This window comes from Anomaloglossus baeobatrachus, chromosome 1, assembly GCF_048569485.1.
Source record: "Anomaloglossus baeobatrachus isolate aAnoBae1 chromosome 1, aAnoBae1.hap1, whole genome shotgun sequence".
In the NCBI taxonomy this organism is placed as follows: domain Eukaryota; kingdom Metazoa; phylum Chordata; class Amphibia; order Anura; family Aromobatidae; genus Anomaloglossus; species Anomaloglossus baeobatrachus.
Window position 1 is genome coordinate 793,405,293 of NC_134353.1, and position 15,637 is coordinate 793,420,929.

At 46.8% G+C, this 15,637-nt stretch overlaps 1 protein-coding gene across 1 annotated transcript in view; it reads right to left on the reverse strand.

The window, feature by feature from the left end:
- LVRN (laeverin) overlaps positions 1-15,637 on the reverse strand; it is a 237,581-nt gene that overhangs the window by 24,119 nt on the left and 197,825 nt on the right. The gene's annotated exons all lie outside the window — the stretch shown is intronic.

The window sequence follows — 15,637 nt, forward strand, 5'->3', positions numbered from 1 at the left end:
AAATAAATTTTTTTTTGTTGTCAATTTTTTTTTTATTACTGTCAATTAGTTATGTCGGGTATCTGATAGACGCCGTGACATAACTAATTGCTGGGCTTGATGCCAGGTGACATTACACACCTGGTATCAACCCCATTCATTACCCCGTTAGCCAACGCACCAGGGCGCGGGATGAGCTGGGGCGAAGCGCCAGAATTGGCGCATCTAATGGATGCGCCACTTCTGGGGCGGCTGCGGCCTGCTATTTTTAGGCTGGGAAGAGTCCAATAACCATGGCTCTTCCCATCCTGAGAATACCAGACCCCAGCTGTCAGCTTCACCTTGGCTGGTGATCTAATTTGGGGGGACCCCACGTTTGTTTTTTTTTTTAATTATTTATTTATAAATAATTTAAAAAAAAAAACAGCTTGGGGAGCCCTCCAAATTGATCACCAGACAAGATGAAGCTGTCAGCTGTGGTTTGCAGGCTACAGCTGTCTGCTTTACCCTAGCTGGCTATCAAAAATAGGGGGGACCCCACGTCATTTATTTTAATTCTTTTTTTTTTTTTTGGGCTAAATACAAGGCTAGGCATCCTTTAGTGTCACATGAAAGGCACTAAAGGGCGCCAGCTTAGAATATGAAGGGGGGTGGGACGTTATATATGTTTGACATCTATCCATTCATCCATTGTAGCATTTTACGCTGTGTGCCCACAATCAGGGTTTGCAACGTTTTGGGCGCAGAGTGTTTTCCCTGCGTCCATAACGCTGCGTTGTGCAGTAGAAGCACAGTGGCAGGATTTTTAGAAATCCCGTGCCCACTGTGTTTCTTTTCTCCGCAGCATAAATCGACCTGTGGCGCAGCTTCCCGAGCCTCAGCATGTCAATTTATGCTGCGGAGATGAGTGTTCTTTGCAGGTAGAATAGAACTAAAGTCCACAGCAGCCTGAACCCAAATCGTGGGCATGGCCAGCTGCGTTCTCCCGTGGACAACACTCACATTTCTGCAGGAGGCTGACACTGGGTACTAGACGCCGTGTCGCTGGATCATGGCCACATAGCCTAAAGGCTACTTTACACGCTGCGATATCGGTCCCGATATCGCTAGCGTGGGTACCCGCCCCCATCTGTTGTGCAACACGGGCAAATCGCTGCCCGTGCCGCACAACATTGCGCAGACGCGTCACACATACTTACCTGCCCGGCGACGTCGCTGTGACCGCCGAACCGCCTCCTTTCTAAGGGGGCGGTCCGTGTGGCGTCACAGTGACGTCACTGAGCGGCCGCCCAATAGAAGCGGAGGGGCAGAGATGAGTGGCCGGAACATCCCGCCCACCTCCTTCCTTCCTCATAGCGGCCGGGAGGCAGGTAAGGAGAGGTTCCTCGTTCCTGCGGCATCACACATAGCGATGTGTGCTGCCGCAGGAGCGACGAAGTACATCGTTACTGTTGCAGTAACGATAATCGAGAATGGACCCCCATGTCACCGATGAGCGATTTTGCACGTTTTTGCAACGATGCAAAATCGCTCATCGGTGTCACACGCAACGGCATCGCTAATGCAGCCGGATGTGCGTCACCAATTCCGTGACCCTAACGACTCCGCATTAGCGATGTCGCAGTGTGTAAAGCCCCCTTAACAGTGAGAAATTTGTTGCTACAGCAACATTTTTGTGAAGTACCTGTGGATTCAAAATGCTTACTATACTCCTGAATAAAATGATTGAGGGGTCCAGTTTCCAAAATGAGGTCACTTGTGGGGGGTTTCTGATGTATAGGTGCCCAAGGGGCCCTGCTAATGTGACATGGTGCGCGCAATTTACTTCAACTTTTCCAAAATTCAAATGGTACTCCTTCCATTCCAAGCCCTCCCATTTATCCAAACAAAGGTTTTTGGCCACATGTGGGGTATCCCTGCGCTCACAAGAAATTAGATAACAACCTGTGGGGTACACGTTTTGTTGTTGCCTCTTGAAAAAGTGAAAAATGTGTCGCTAAATCAACATTTTTGTGAAAAAAATGAAAATTTCAATATGGCAACCTAAGCTTATCAAATTCTGTGAAGTATTCGTGGATTCAAAATGCTCAATATACACCTAGATTAAAGCCTTGAGGGGGTCTTATTTCCAGAATGGGGTCACTTGTGGTGGACCTCCACTGCTTAGGCACCTCAGGGGCTCTCCTAATGCAACATGGCGTCCGCTATTGATTCCAGCCAATTTTGCAGTCAAATTGCACTCCTTCTCTTCTGAGCCCTGTAGTGTGCCCAAACAGTTGATTTCCACCACATACAAAATATCAACAAACTCAGGAGAAATTGCGCAATAAATTTCATGGTGATTTTTTTCCTGTTACCCTTGTGAAAAAAAAAAACTACCTGTTTGAAGTAACAATTTTGTGGTAAAATTTTATTTTTTTATTTTCATGGCTCAACGTTATAAACTTCTGTAAAGCTCCTGGGGGTTCAGGGTACTCACCAAACATCTAGATAAATTCCTTGAGGGGCCTAGTTTCCAATATGGGGTCACTTGTGGTGTTTTTTTGCTGTTTACGTACCTTAGGGGTCCTCCAAATGCGACATGGTGCCAGCAATCTTTTTCAGCCAAATTTCCTTTCCAAAATTCAAATATTGCTCCTTCCGTTCCAAGCCCTCCCATTTCTCCAAACAAAGGTTTCAGACCACAAGTGAGGTATCACCGCGCTCATAAAAAAGTGGGTAACAAACATTGGGGTCAAATTTTTGGAATTACCTCTTGAAAAAGTGAAAAAATTGATGCTAAAGCAACATTTTTGAGAAAAAAATGAAAATTTTCAATGTGACAACGTAACGTTATCAAAATCTGTGAAGTACCTGTGGATCCAAAATGCTCACTATACCCCTAGATAGAAGCCTTAAGGGGTCTAGTTTCCAAAATGGTGTCACTTGTGAGGGGTTTCTGCTGTTTAGGTACCTTAGCGGACATGTAAATGCAACATGGTGCCCGCAATCTATTTCAGCCAAATTTGCTTTCCAAAATTCAAATATTGCTCCTTCTGTTCCGAGCCCTCCCATTTGTCCAAACAAAGGTTTCTGACCACATGTGGGGTATTGGCGCGTTCATAAGAAAGTGGGTAACAAGTTTTGGGGTTCATTTTGTTGTGTTATTTCTTCTAAAAGTGAATAAATTTGGGGTAGAGCAACATTTTAGGTAAAATTTTATTTTTTGCTTTTTTTCATTCCACTTTTCTTTAGTTCCTGTGAAGCACCTGAAGGGTTAATAAACTTCTTGGATGTGGTTTTGAGTACTTTGAGGGGTGCTGTTTTGAGAATGGTGTCACTTTTGGGTATTTTCTGTCACCCAGGCCTCTCAAAGTCACTTCAAATGTGATGTGGTCCCTAAAAAAATGGTTTTGTGAATTTTGTTGAAAAAATGGGAAATTGCTGATGAACTTTGACCCCTTCTAACTTCCTAACCCCAAAACATTTTGTTTCAGAAATTGCGCTAATGTAAAGTAGACATGTGGGAAATGTTATTTATTAACTGTTTTGTGTGACATAACTCTCTGGGTTAAGGGCATAAAAATTAAAAGTTTGAAAATTGCAAAATTTTCAAAATTTTCATCAAATTTCCGATTTTTTCACAAATAAAAGCAAAAAATATCGTTCTAAATTTATAACTATCATGAAGTACAATATGTCACGAAAAAACAATGTCAGAATCACCGGGATCCGTTGAAGCGTTCCAGAGTTATGACCTCATAAAGTGACACTGGTCAGAATTGCAAAAAATGGCCTGGGCATTAAGTACAAAACTGGCTTCGTCCTTAAGGGGTTAAAAAAGCAACGTGCATATGGAATTTGCTTAATTCTCATAGACTTTGCTGGGGATGCAGAACGCATGCATTTACACTGCAGTTTAATATGCTGCCAAAACGCATGAAAAATACACACTTGCGTACATACCCTAAGGGCTCGTGCGCACGTTGCGTAATTACATGCATTTACGCTGCGTATTGCACTGCAGTGTAAATGCATGCGTCCCCTGCACGATCTATGAAGATTGTGCATGACACATGCGCACGATGCTTTTATGAATGCAGCGATTTGGGTGCTAAAATTTTGACCCAAATCCGTGCGTTTATAAAATGAGCATGTCAATTAATTTGTTTGCTATGGATGCAGCTCCCACTCTGTTTTTTTTGTACAGAAAAACTGCATCCATTATGCAGTGTTTCTGCAGCGATTTGACGCGCACATGTGCTGACAAATCGCTGCAGAATATTCAGCAGTTACGTGCGCTTGAGCCCTAACACCACCACCACCAGTGATTGGCAGCTTTCTGCCTACACTGTACATGGACAGAAAGCTGCCAATTCAGTGCTGGGGAAGTTATAGCGCTCTGCATTGAAATAACTGCCACATCTGAAGCAAAGAAAACAGTGATTTTATCAAAATGACAGCAAACAGCCCAGTATGTGATATATAGCTGGAATCGGGGTCTCTACAGGGTGGGCCATTTATATGGATACACCTAAATAAAATGGGAATGGTTGGTGATAGCAACTTCCTGTTTGTAGGTCATTAGTATATGGGAGGGGGGAAACTTTTCAAGATGGGTGGTGACCATGGCGGCCATTTTGAAGTCGGCCATTTTGGATACCACTTGATTTTTCCAATTTAAAGAGGGGCATGTAACACATCAAACTTATTGGGAATTTCACAAGAAAAACAAATGGTGCGCTTGGTTTTAACGTAACTTTATTCGTTCATTAGTTGTTTACAATTTTATGACCACTTATAAAATGTGTTCAAAGTGCACAGAAGAAATTATAGCACAGGCTTCCAGTATCCGTTGTTTCAGATGCTGCACATCTTGTGATGGTGCACCACCACATTATGAGTGTCCGGTCTGAGCATTTCCACATGAACAGTCTCCTGGAAAGTGGATTGGTCATCGTGGGCCAGTTGAATTGCCACAAAGGTCTTCCAATATGACCCCCTTAGACTTTTATCTTTTGGGGTCATCTGAAGGCAATTGTCTATGCTGTGAAGATACAAGATGTGACGCATCTGAAACAATGGATGCCTGTGCTAGCATTTCTTCTGCAGTATTGCTATCAGTGTGTCAAGAGTGGGAGAAGATTGCATTGACAATCCAACACAATGGGCAGCACTTTGAACACATTTTATAAGTAGTCATAAAATTGTAAATAACTAATCAATGAATAAAGTTACGGTAAAACCAAGCACACCATTGTTTTTCTTGTGAAATTACCAATGATTTTGATGTGCTACATGACCCTCTTCCCATTGGAAAAAATAAAGTTGGATCCAAAATAGCTGACTTCAAAATGGCCGCTATGGTCACCACCCATCTTGAAAAGTTTCCCCCCTCCCATATACTAATGAGCCAATGAGCTACAAACAGGAAGTTGATATCACCAACTATTCCCTTTTTATTTAGGTGTATCCATATAAATGGCCCACCCTGTACATTATGCTGCTCGCAGATGGGAAAGCTAAACCTGGTGACAGAATTCCTTTAAGTACACCATGTAAAAATCTCTTGAAAAAAAAGTGATTAATGAAACTGTTTGGCTTTATATATTTGCAGTTTTATGCAGAAAAGCACAAAATGCAAAAATAAACCTTTGCAGAATCAAGCGATACATTATTGAATACAATGAGAAAAAGAAGAAAGCTGTCTGAGCAGACCAGATATGCTATGATCACCAAGATCTCTTTCTCTCCAGTCCTTGGTTTGGTCTTCATATCTTCTGACACTGAGTAGGCCTCATCTGGGTATTCAACTCTTATCCGGGTATACAACTCTTCTCAAAATGAACTTTAGATGAATTGCTCATCTCTATTAGGGACATTTATTTTAGTTTTCAGCTTTGCCTTTACGTAGCTTCCCCAAAAATTCTGTAGTGTCAGAAAAACAGATGTGTGGCCAGTAGTGATGGACGGACACGAAATGTAAAAGTCCGGATCCACGTGGTTTCAAAGGTTCCTGGGTGCCAGACCTGGGCCCGGGATTCCGGGTGTTTAATCCGGATCCGGCACTTGAGAAATTAAAAAAATAAAGAAAATAAGAATGAAGCGAGAACTTCATACTTACCGGGGCTCCGTTGCGGCTGTACACTGCTCTTGCGGCCTCCCTGCGCCGCTCATCATTGCTCGTCCATATGCACTGCTTTCCCCGCCTACCGGCCATCCTGGCGTCTGTGTTTGGTTGCAGTCAGATGTTCCCCCAGTCTGTGTGACAGCGTCTGACTGCTTCCACTCACAGCAGTAGCAGGCGCAGAGATCTGCTCTTCCTAAGCCGCCTGGTGTGTGAATCATGCACCAGGTGGCTCAATACAAGCAGAGGAGGAAGCATTGCGGGCTCAGAGATCTGCTTGTCCTGAGCCTCTTGGTGCATGTGTGACGCCCCTGACTATCAGGGTGTCACAGGGAACTGCACCCCTGTCTCTCATGGTGCTGAACCCACCCTCCATGGTTCTGGAATCCTAACTACTGGTATTGCTTCCATCAGCACTCAAATCCTAACTACACCTCACACCACACCCTGTCAGGCACACCAGTGGGTGGTCTAACTGGAATAGGGCCACCCACCTAGGGGTCAGGCAGACTGGTGGAGGGAGGAAGTGAGATGAGTAGTAGCCTTCAGAGAGTGAGGAGCTGGGGGAGTTTGTAGTTCCCTGTGTGACCTTGGTTTGGTCACGGACGGTGGTCTGGGACCAGAGGAGTTGGCGACCCAGTCGCAGGGTATTGGAAAAGGGTGTACTGACTTAGTTTTGGAGAATGGTTGGCACCAAGAGTCCAGTAACTGGACCAGTACCGAGCACGGCGGGGTACAGGACCCTAGATCAGGGAGTAGCTTCACGCAACCTGATAATTCACCTGTGGAGGATAGTCTCTTTATGAACTTTCCTCAAGAGCTCAGACATCGAAGGCATCAATACAACAAGGGGGATAGGGCCTTCCAGCTTATGCAGCCCACAGAAATCCCAAGTGTCAGCCATCGAGAGCACAGCTCCACTATTTCAATATAGGGAGCGGGACCCTGACAACTTCAGGCCGAAGGGTCACTCAGGAATATCTACACAATTGTGCATGGAGGCAGGCTCCGGACCATTAAGCAATACCAGCGGGGAAAGACACCCGGACGGGCTCCCCAGAGTGGCAGCGGCACCCAGAGACTTGGTTTACTTCTGTGTCAGATTCTGCTTATTGGCCGCACCAACAACTGCACCACCTGAGTGAGTACACTTGCCTCCCCGGGTCCTCACCTGCCCAACTCACCTCCACCATACCGTTTCACCTTCCTCCGGTGCCCCGGGGCCTTCCCTACCCATGGAGGGATCACCATCTGGCTGCCCCGCTCCATCAGCCGCTGGGTACTCCCATCGGCAGCGGTGGTACTCCCTTACCGCACACCACGGGTGGCGTCACGAACTGTCCCTTGTAAATATTCTCCCCCCTTTTATTTGAGTGGCCGCTGAGCCCCGGGTCCGGGGATCCTCGAGCCACAGCAAAAACCCCAGATCCGAGCAGTCAGACTGCTGCAGGGGCGGCACACATGAATCATGCACCAGGAGGCTCAGGACGAGCAGAGGAGGAAACATTGAGGCTCAGGATGAGCAGAGGAGGAAACATTGTGGGCGCAGAGATCTGCTCTTACCCCCAGACTCCCACTTCTATTGGACTTAGGAGAAGAATGTTTATTACGTTGGAAAAACATTAGGCTGCATTTTAAACATGCCTCCAATCACGTGACTAATTACATCATACCTGGAATGAGCACGTACATTCTAGGCTCACGGTAGATGCTAGAGTGTACAGGATCCTTCAATTACTGTCAGAGTTCCGGGATTTCCAGTTTTCTTTTGAAGGATCTTGCCCTTTGTTAACATGGAGTTTTCTGTTCTGTTGCCCTACTTCCTGTCCATCTGTTTAAAAGCCGCCCCTAAGCTTAGTCTAGTTGCCTGAGTATACTGCTTCCTGTGTACTCCTGCCCAGCTGCTCTCATCTCCTGATTGCTGTTTGGATCCAGTTGAAACACCTGACACCAGCTCTGGACTTCACCTCTCATCCAACTGTACTCGGACTCTGTCTGCTGTCTCTGGTCGGCACTTCTGCCCGGTCCCTCCCGTTCATATCCACCCTAGGACTCACATCACGTACGGACATTTTTTGGACTATATCTGTTGCCCTTTTTGTGTCCCGGCTGCTGCGCATTTAGGCCTTCTGGGGTGATTGCCGGACAGCCCCTGTATAGGGGTTCGCTCCTGGTGGTCTCCCTGGGGGAGTCCGGTGTGCGGCCCCGGGAATTCCTCTTTGCTCTGAACCCAGCAGGTATTTACTGTGTTTATGTTCCACTGTGTATATACTGTTCTGTGTGCATATTGCGGTTACATATCACTGTGTATATTTTGTTCTGTTTACATATTGTGGTTACATATTATTGTGTATATTCTGTTCTGTGCACATATTGCGGTTACATATTATAAAACGTCTTTTGCACCAAGAACTCGTCTCTGGTTGTCATTGCCCTAACGCAATCGAAATCCTCAGTACATACAATAGTATTACATTATACTCAGGCCAATAAGAGGATTTCGCTGGGGCAATGACTGAGACACGAATAGATCAGCTTTTCTCCATGATTAACTCCTTGCAGCAGGAGATGGAGGCGGTGCAAACTAAGCTTAGAGATGTGGAGGTACAGCTGGGCCATGATCACCAGGTACTTGGTCCGGCTATTCAGGATTTGCAAACCAGAGTGAAGGCTCAGGAAGCCACCCCCGCTACATCCGTATCAGCTGCCGGTATGCCTAGGTTACCCCCATTTTGTTTCAGTGGTGATCGAAGTCAGTTTCGTGGGTTTGTTAACCAGTGTATACTATTTTTTTGATGTACATGCTGATTATTACTGTTCTGACCGGTCAAAAGTGTTATGTATAATCATGTTGTTAACCTCACGAGCACTGGCTTGGGCTAATCCTATGATAGAGAATCGTGATATCCGTTTAAATAACCTGGATGACTTTTTAACAGCAATGGCGCAATTGTTTGATGATCCTAATCGCTGTGCTACCGCTGAATCGGCTCTGCTTTCCTTACGTCAGGGAAAGCGGTCTGTCGTCGAATACGCCACTGAGTTCAAAAGGTTAGTGGTAGACACCGACTGGGGAAACTGCACTATTGTCCGTTTTCAGAAAGGGTTTGTCCGGTACCATCAAGGACGAGTTAGCTCGTGCCGAATCTCCACGGGATTTTGAACTGTTTCTCCAACACTGTGTGCGTATCGATACCCGCTTGACGGAACACCGACAGGAAAAATGGGCAGCTGTAAACCGGGTAACCAACTTTGCGTTTCCTTCTAGAGAACCCACTCACAAGACGCCACGGGAGGCCAAGGATGTTCCTATGCAAGTGGACTCTACAAAAGCGAGAGACCAATGAACGTCGTGAACACCGGCTCCGTGAGCGTTTGTGTTTCTATTGTGGTCAATCGGACCATTTTCTGATTGACTGTCCAAATCGCCCGAATAAGGTACTGGCAGCAATGGCAGAGTGTGACAACACGGACGCAGAGTCCGATATCTGAGGCAAGTTTACACCTGGATGCGGTATTTCCCTTGACTTTGATGTCAACTTCACCTAAGGACTCAGAAGGGAAATACACCCATTGCTCGCTTCCCATTCAGATACGGTGGGAGGGACAGTTAATTCCTATATCTGCTATGATAGACTCTGGGGCAGGGGGAAATTTCATGGACTCTTCTTTTGCCAGGAAACACGGTATCCAGACTCAACAAAGATCCTCACCGGTTACCATGGAGACGGTAGACGGTTCTCCATTAGTTTCTGGACCAGTTGATCGGGAGACAGTACCCCTTGAATGTGTGATGAAACCAGGTCAGCAGGAGACCCTTGTTTTCATGTTGATTTCTTCTCCCCATTTTCCGATAATTTTAGGAATTCCTTGGCTGCGGTCTACAAATCCAGTCATCGATTGGGAGACTAAAGAAATATCCTTCCCACCCCAGAGTGGTCCGACCATTAGTCCAACTGTACCGGTTCCAGTAACACCGAATGCGGAGGGCACTGTACAGGTACCTGTTCTACCCCCGGTTTATAATGACTTCGCTGATATATGCGACAAAAGAAAAGCAGATCGGCTTCCCCCGCATAGACCGTATGATTGTCCCATAGACTTACTCACAGGGGCAGAGATCCCGTTTGGTCATGTCTATCCGTTGGTGGCACCTGAGTTACAAGCACTAAAAGATTACATCGATGAAAGCCTAGCCAAGGGATTTATTCGACCTTCTACCTCACCAGCAGGGGCACCCATCTTTTTCGTGAAAAAGAAAGAGGGGACTCTGAGACCTTGTATCGACTACCGGGAACTAAATAAGATAACCATCCGAAACCGGTATCCGTTACCGTTGATTCCCGAACTATTGGAGAGAGTACAACAGGCCAAAATATTTACTAAATTGGATCTCCGTGGGGCATATAATCTACTCCGCATACGTCCCGGGGACGAGTGGAAAACAGCGTTCAGATGTCGGTATGGACATTATGAGTATCTAGTGATGCCTTTTGGACTTTGTAACGCCCCTGCGGCTTTCCAACACCTAGTCAACGATATTTTTAGGGATATAATGGACCAGTTCATGGTGATTTACCTGGATGATATCTTGATCTTTTCTGATTTCCCTACAGGAACACCAGGAGCACGTCAAGACAGTACTTACCCGTCTGAGGGATAACCACCTGTATATTAAACTGGAGAAGTGCGAATTCCATTCCTCAAAGATACAATTTTTAGGATATGTCATCTCTCCTCAGGGACTGAACATGGAGTCTGGCAAGATACGGGCAATTCTAGACTGGCCGGAACCGGGAAACATCAAGGAGGTACGCTTTGTCGGTTTTGCTAACTTTTACAGACGCTTTATCCGCAACTTTTCAGAGATTGTCCGCCCTATCACTCTGTTAACCAAAAAAGGGCAGAAGTTTGTGTGGTCCGCCCAGGCCCGGGAAGCTTTCAATCGTCTCAAGGTTTGTTTTACCTCAGCACCAATACTAATACACCCGAATCCCACACTCCCTTTTATTGTGGAAGTCGACTCTTCCAATTATGCATTAGGGGCTATCCTTTCACAAAGGACTGGGGACAAGAGTCTCTTGCACCCGTGTGCTTTCTTTTCTCGCCGGTTGTCCCCTGCAGAAAAGAACTATGACATTGCGGACAAGGAATTGTTGGCGATTATTTCAGCTTTTAAAGAATGGAGACACCACTTACAGGGAGCAGTGCAACAAGTGATAGTTCTCACAGACCATCGTAACCTAGAATTCCTTAAATCTGCCAGGTGCCTGTCTCCACGGCAAGCCTGTTGGAGCCTGTTCCTTAACCAGTTCAATTTTATCGTTACATACCGTCCAGGGTCACGTAATGGGAAAGCCGATGCCTTGTCCCGAATCCACGCCATGGACTCCGTGCCTGGAACCCCGTCTCAGACCGTGTTATCTGATGCCAATTTCGTTGGAGTAATCCAGGACCAGGACTTGTGGAAGGACATCAAGCTGGCCTATGATGGTGACGTATTTCTTGCTGCCCCCCCGAATGATGTGACTCTTGTCCTTCGGAATGGTGTGTGTGGTTGAGAGAGCGACGTATTTATGTCCTGGAGGCTGTAAGACTTCGGGTTCTCAAGTTGGTCCATGACTCCGTGTTGGCAGGTCATAGGGGGGTACAGAAGACGCAGGAATTTCTGAGTCGTTTTTTCTGGTGGCCCACCTGTTTAAAGGATGTGAAAGACTATGTCCACTCATGTGTGGTTTGTGCCCGGTGCAAAGTCCCTCGTGTGGCTCCTACGGGACTCCTTCAACCGTTACCTGTACCATCTCGCCCTTGGGGATCCATCTCAATGGATTTTATTGTGGAGTTGCCAGTCTCAGGCGGTAACAATACCATTTTAGTGGTGGTGGATCGGTTGACAAAGGCTGCTCACTTTATTCCATGTACCGGTCTTCCCTCAGCCACAGAGACAGTGGATTTGGTTATCCAGAATATATTTCGATTGCATGGGGTACCAGATGAGATCATCTCTGACCGGGGCGTGCAGTTCACGTCTAAGTTCTGGAAGGGGTTTTGTTCGGCACTCCATATTGATGTCTGTCTTCTGCATACCATCCCCAGACAAATGGGCAAACCGAACGGACTAATCAAACCCTGGAGCAGTACCTGCGATGTTATGTCAGCCATCTGCAGGACGATTGGTTGCAGCTGCTTCCTTTGGCGGAGTTCTCGTATAACACTCAGAGCAGCTCCACTAAGGTAACGCCCTTTTTCGCTAACTTGGGTTACCATCCGAATATTTTGCCTAGGTCACCGGTGGCGGTTTCGGTGCCAGCGGTGGAGGACAGATTGACGGAGCTACGACGGAATCTGGAGGTTTTAAAGGACTCTTTGGCTTCGGCTCAGGAGCGTTACAAGAAGTCGGCAGACACTCACCGGAAACAGGCACCCATGTATAAGGTAGGGGACTCGGTGTGGTTATCCACCAAAAATCTGAAATTGGGTGTTCCTTCGCAGAAGCTGGGGCAGAAATTCATTGGTCCGTTTAAGATCACCGGGATAGTGAGCTCTGTGGCCTGTCGGCTGAGGTTGCCGCACAATTTAAAGGTACACCCGGTCTTTCATGTTTCTCTGCTAAAACCAGTTTCCCCTAATATGTTTCATGGTCATATCGTACCTCCTCCTCCGCCTGTGATGGTTGATGGCCAGGAGCAGTTCGTGGTTGAGGACATTATTGACTCCCGGCTCCATCGGCATCGGCTTCAGTATCTGGTACGTTGGCAGGGGTACTCCCCCCGAGGACTATTCCTGGGAACCTGTGGGTAACATTCGAGCGCCCCGGAAGGTTGCTCAGTTTCATCGGAGGTACCCAGACAAGCCTGGCCCTGATCCGTCCTGAGGCCGTTTCTGGGGGGGGGGGGGGAGTACTGTCAGAGTTCCGGGATTTCCAGTTTTCTTTTGAAGGATCTTGCCCTTTGTTAACATGGAGTTTTCTGTTCTGTTGCCCTACTTCCTGTCCATCTGTTTAAAAGCCGCCCCTAAGCTTAGTCTAGTTGCCTGAGTATACCGCTTCCTGTGTACTCCTGCCCAGCTGCTCTCATCTCCTGATTGCTGTTTGGATCCAGTTGAAACACCTGACACCAGCTCTGGACTTCACCTCTCATCCAACTGTGCTCGGACTCTGTCTGCTGTCTCTGGTCGGCACTTCTGCCCGGTCCCTCCCGTTCATATCCACCCTAGGACTCACATCACGTACGGACATTTTTTGGACTATATCTGTTGCCCTTTTTGTGTCCCGGCTGTTGCGCATTTAGGCCTTCTGGGGTGATTGCCGGACAGCCCCTGTATATAGGGGTTCGCTCCTGGGGGAGTCTGGTGTGCGGCCCCAGGAATTCCTCTTTGCTCTGAACCCAGCAGGTATTTACTGTGTTTATGTTCCACTGTGTATATACTGTTCTGTGTGCATATTGCGGTTACATATTACTGTGTATATTTTGTTCTGTTTACATATTGCGGTTACATATTATTGTGTATATTCTGTTCTGTGCACATATTGCGGTTACATATTATAAAACGTCTTTTGCACCAAGAACTCGTCTCTGGTTGTCATTGCCCTAACGCAATCGAAATCCTCAGTACATACAATAGTATTACAATTACACTGCATTCCCCGCTCACCGGCCGTCCTTGCGTCTGTAATTGGTTGCAAATATTTCAAAAGACTGACCTGCACATCCTACAAGTGTGTATAGGTGCCAGCTGAAAAAACCTAGCAAATACAAAATGGATACAGCCGCACACTAAATGCCAGCAATGTATAAGGGAACTCTGGTACTGCATTACTGCTATATGAAAAAAATGAGATTTTTAGTTTATGAATTGGCCAATGCATGTAAGGCCGGAAACCAAACGGCAAGGTAAATCTCAATATTCCGGGTCCCTAACTAAAATGCCACTATCTAGGTTAAAAACATCCATGTCTGGGCAGCTAGACTAAAAATCTAACTTGAAATGCCACTATCTGGACTAACCTCCATGTCTGGGCAGATAAATATTTGCAGTGAGTTTTTTTTCTGACTGAGCACTCTGCCCTATAAACCAGGCTGTGTTCACAATCCTTATACCAGGAGTCCTAGCTGCCCAGACATGGAGGTTAGTCCAGATAGTGGCATTTCAAGTTAGATTTTTAGTCTAGCTGCCCAGACATGGATGTTTTTAACCTAGATAGTGGCATTTTAGTTAGGGACCCGGAATATTGAGATTTACCTTGCCGTTTGGTTTCCAGGCTTACATGCATTGGCCAATTCATAAACTAAAAATCTCATTTTTTCATATAGCAGTAATGCAGTACCAGAGTTCCCTTATGCATTTAGTGTGCGGCTGTATCCATTTTGTAATTGGTTGCAGTCAGCTGCCACTCAGGGTGGGGGCGCGTCTGACTGCAACCAATCACAGGCACCGGTGGGCGGGGAAAGCAGTGCATATGCATGACCAGTTATTAGCGGCCAACTGTGCTTTTTTTGCGGCGGTACGTGCCGGTACGGCGTACCAGAAAATCCAAAGAGCGCTGAGGGAAAGCACCTCTGGCTCTGTCCACATGGCTAATTTGTAAGCTATGCAAATTAGCCATGTGTGGAGCGGAGGCACAAACAGAGCATCTATTGGAGCTTCAGGACCTGCGATGATGTCACGTACATGTGACTCGGGTAGGTGGAGCCATGGAGTTTTGCCCAGCAGGAAAGAAGATAGAGAAGATGGAGGAGTGCAGGGTATGTGAGTAGAGTGGTGCAGAGGGCGGCAAGCTGTGCAGAGGGAATAGAGTGAGATCAGGGGTATGGAGAATTGAGAGACGAGAGGGAAGGAGGATAGAGAGATCAGGGGGATCCAGGATGGAAGGGGCAGTAGCGTAGCTAGTCGGGGGGCAGAGGGTGTGGCCGCCCCGGGCCCCATGCTCAGAGGGAGCCCACCCGGAGCTGCAATACCATTAACTACATCAGCGTGCCGATATAGTTAAAGGAAAGGGAACCTCTCACCTCCAATATGCGATCTGACATATTAGCAGACTATTTGCCCTAATAGCAGCTCCCTACTAATCCCTGTGCTGTAAAATTGTGTAATATGAAAGTAATAAACGCTTTATTACTTTCATATTTCCTATGTAGATTACAGAGCCGCTGGCCCCATGGGCGGCGCCTTTCCCTATGGGCGTCTGCATACTTTCTGTGGTATCACGCCCCTGTGGGCGTGATACCATGGAGTCACATGAGCAACGTCCCCGTCGCTCATTCTATCTTGCGCACGTTTATACTTACCATTGAGGCAGGCTTCTCTTCCGGGTTCTCCTTGTCAGTTTCAGACGCGCACTGCGCATGCGCAGTACGCGTCTGAAGCCGGCGAGTGAACACCTGAAAAAGAAGCCTGCCACAATGGTAAGTATAAATGTGCGCAGGATAGAATGAGCGACGGGGACGTCGCTCATGTGACTCCATGGTATCACGTCCACAGGGGTGTGATACCACAGAAAGTATGCAGACGCCCATAGGGAAAGGCGCCGCCCATGGGGCCAGTGGCTCTGTA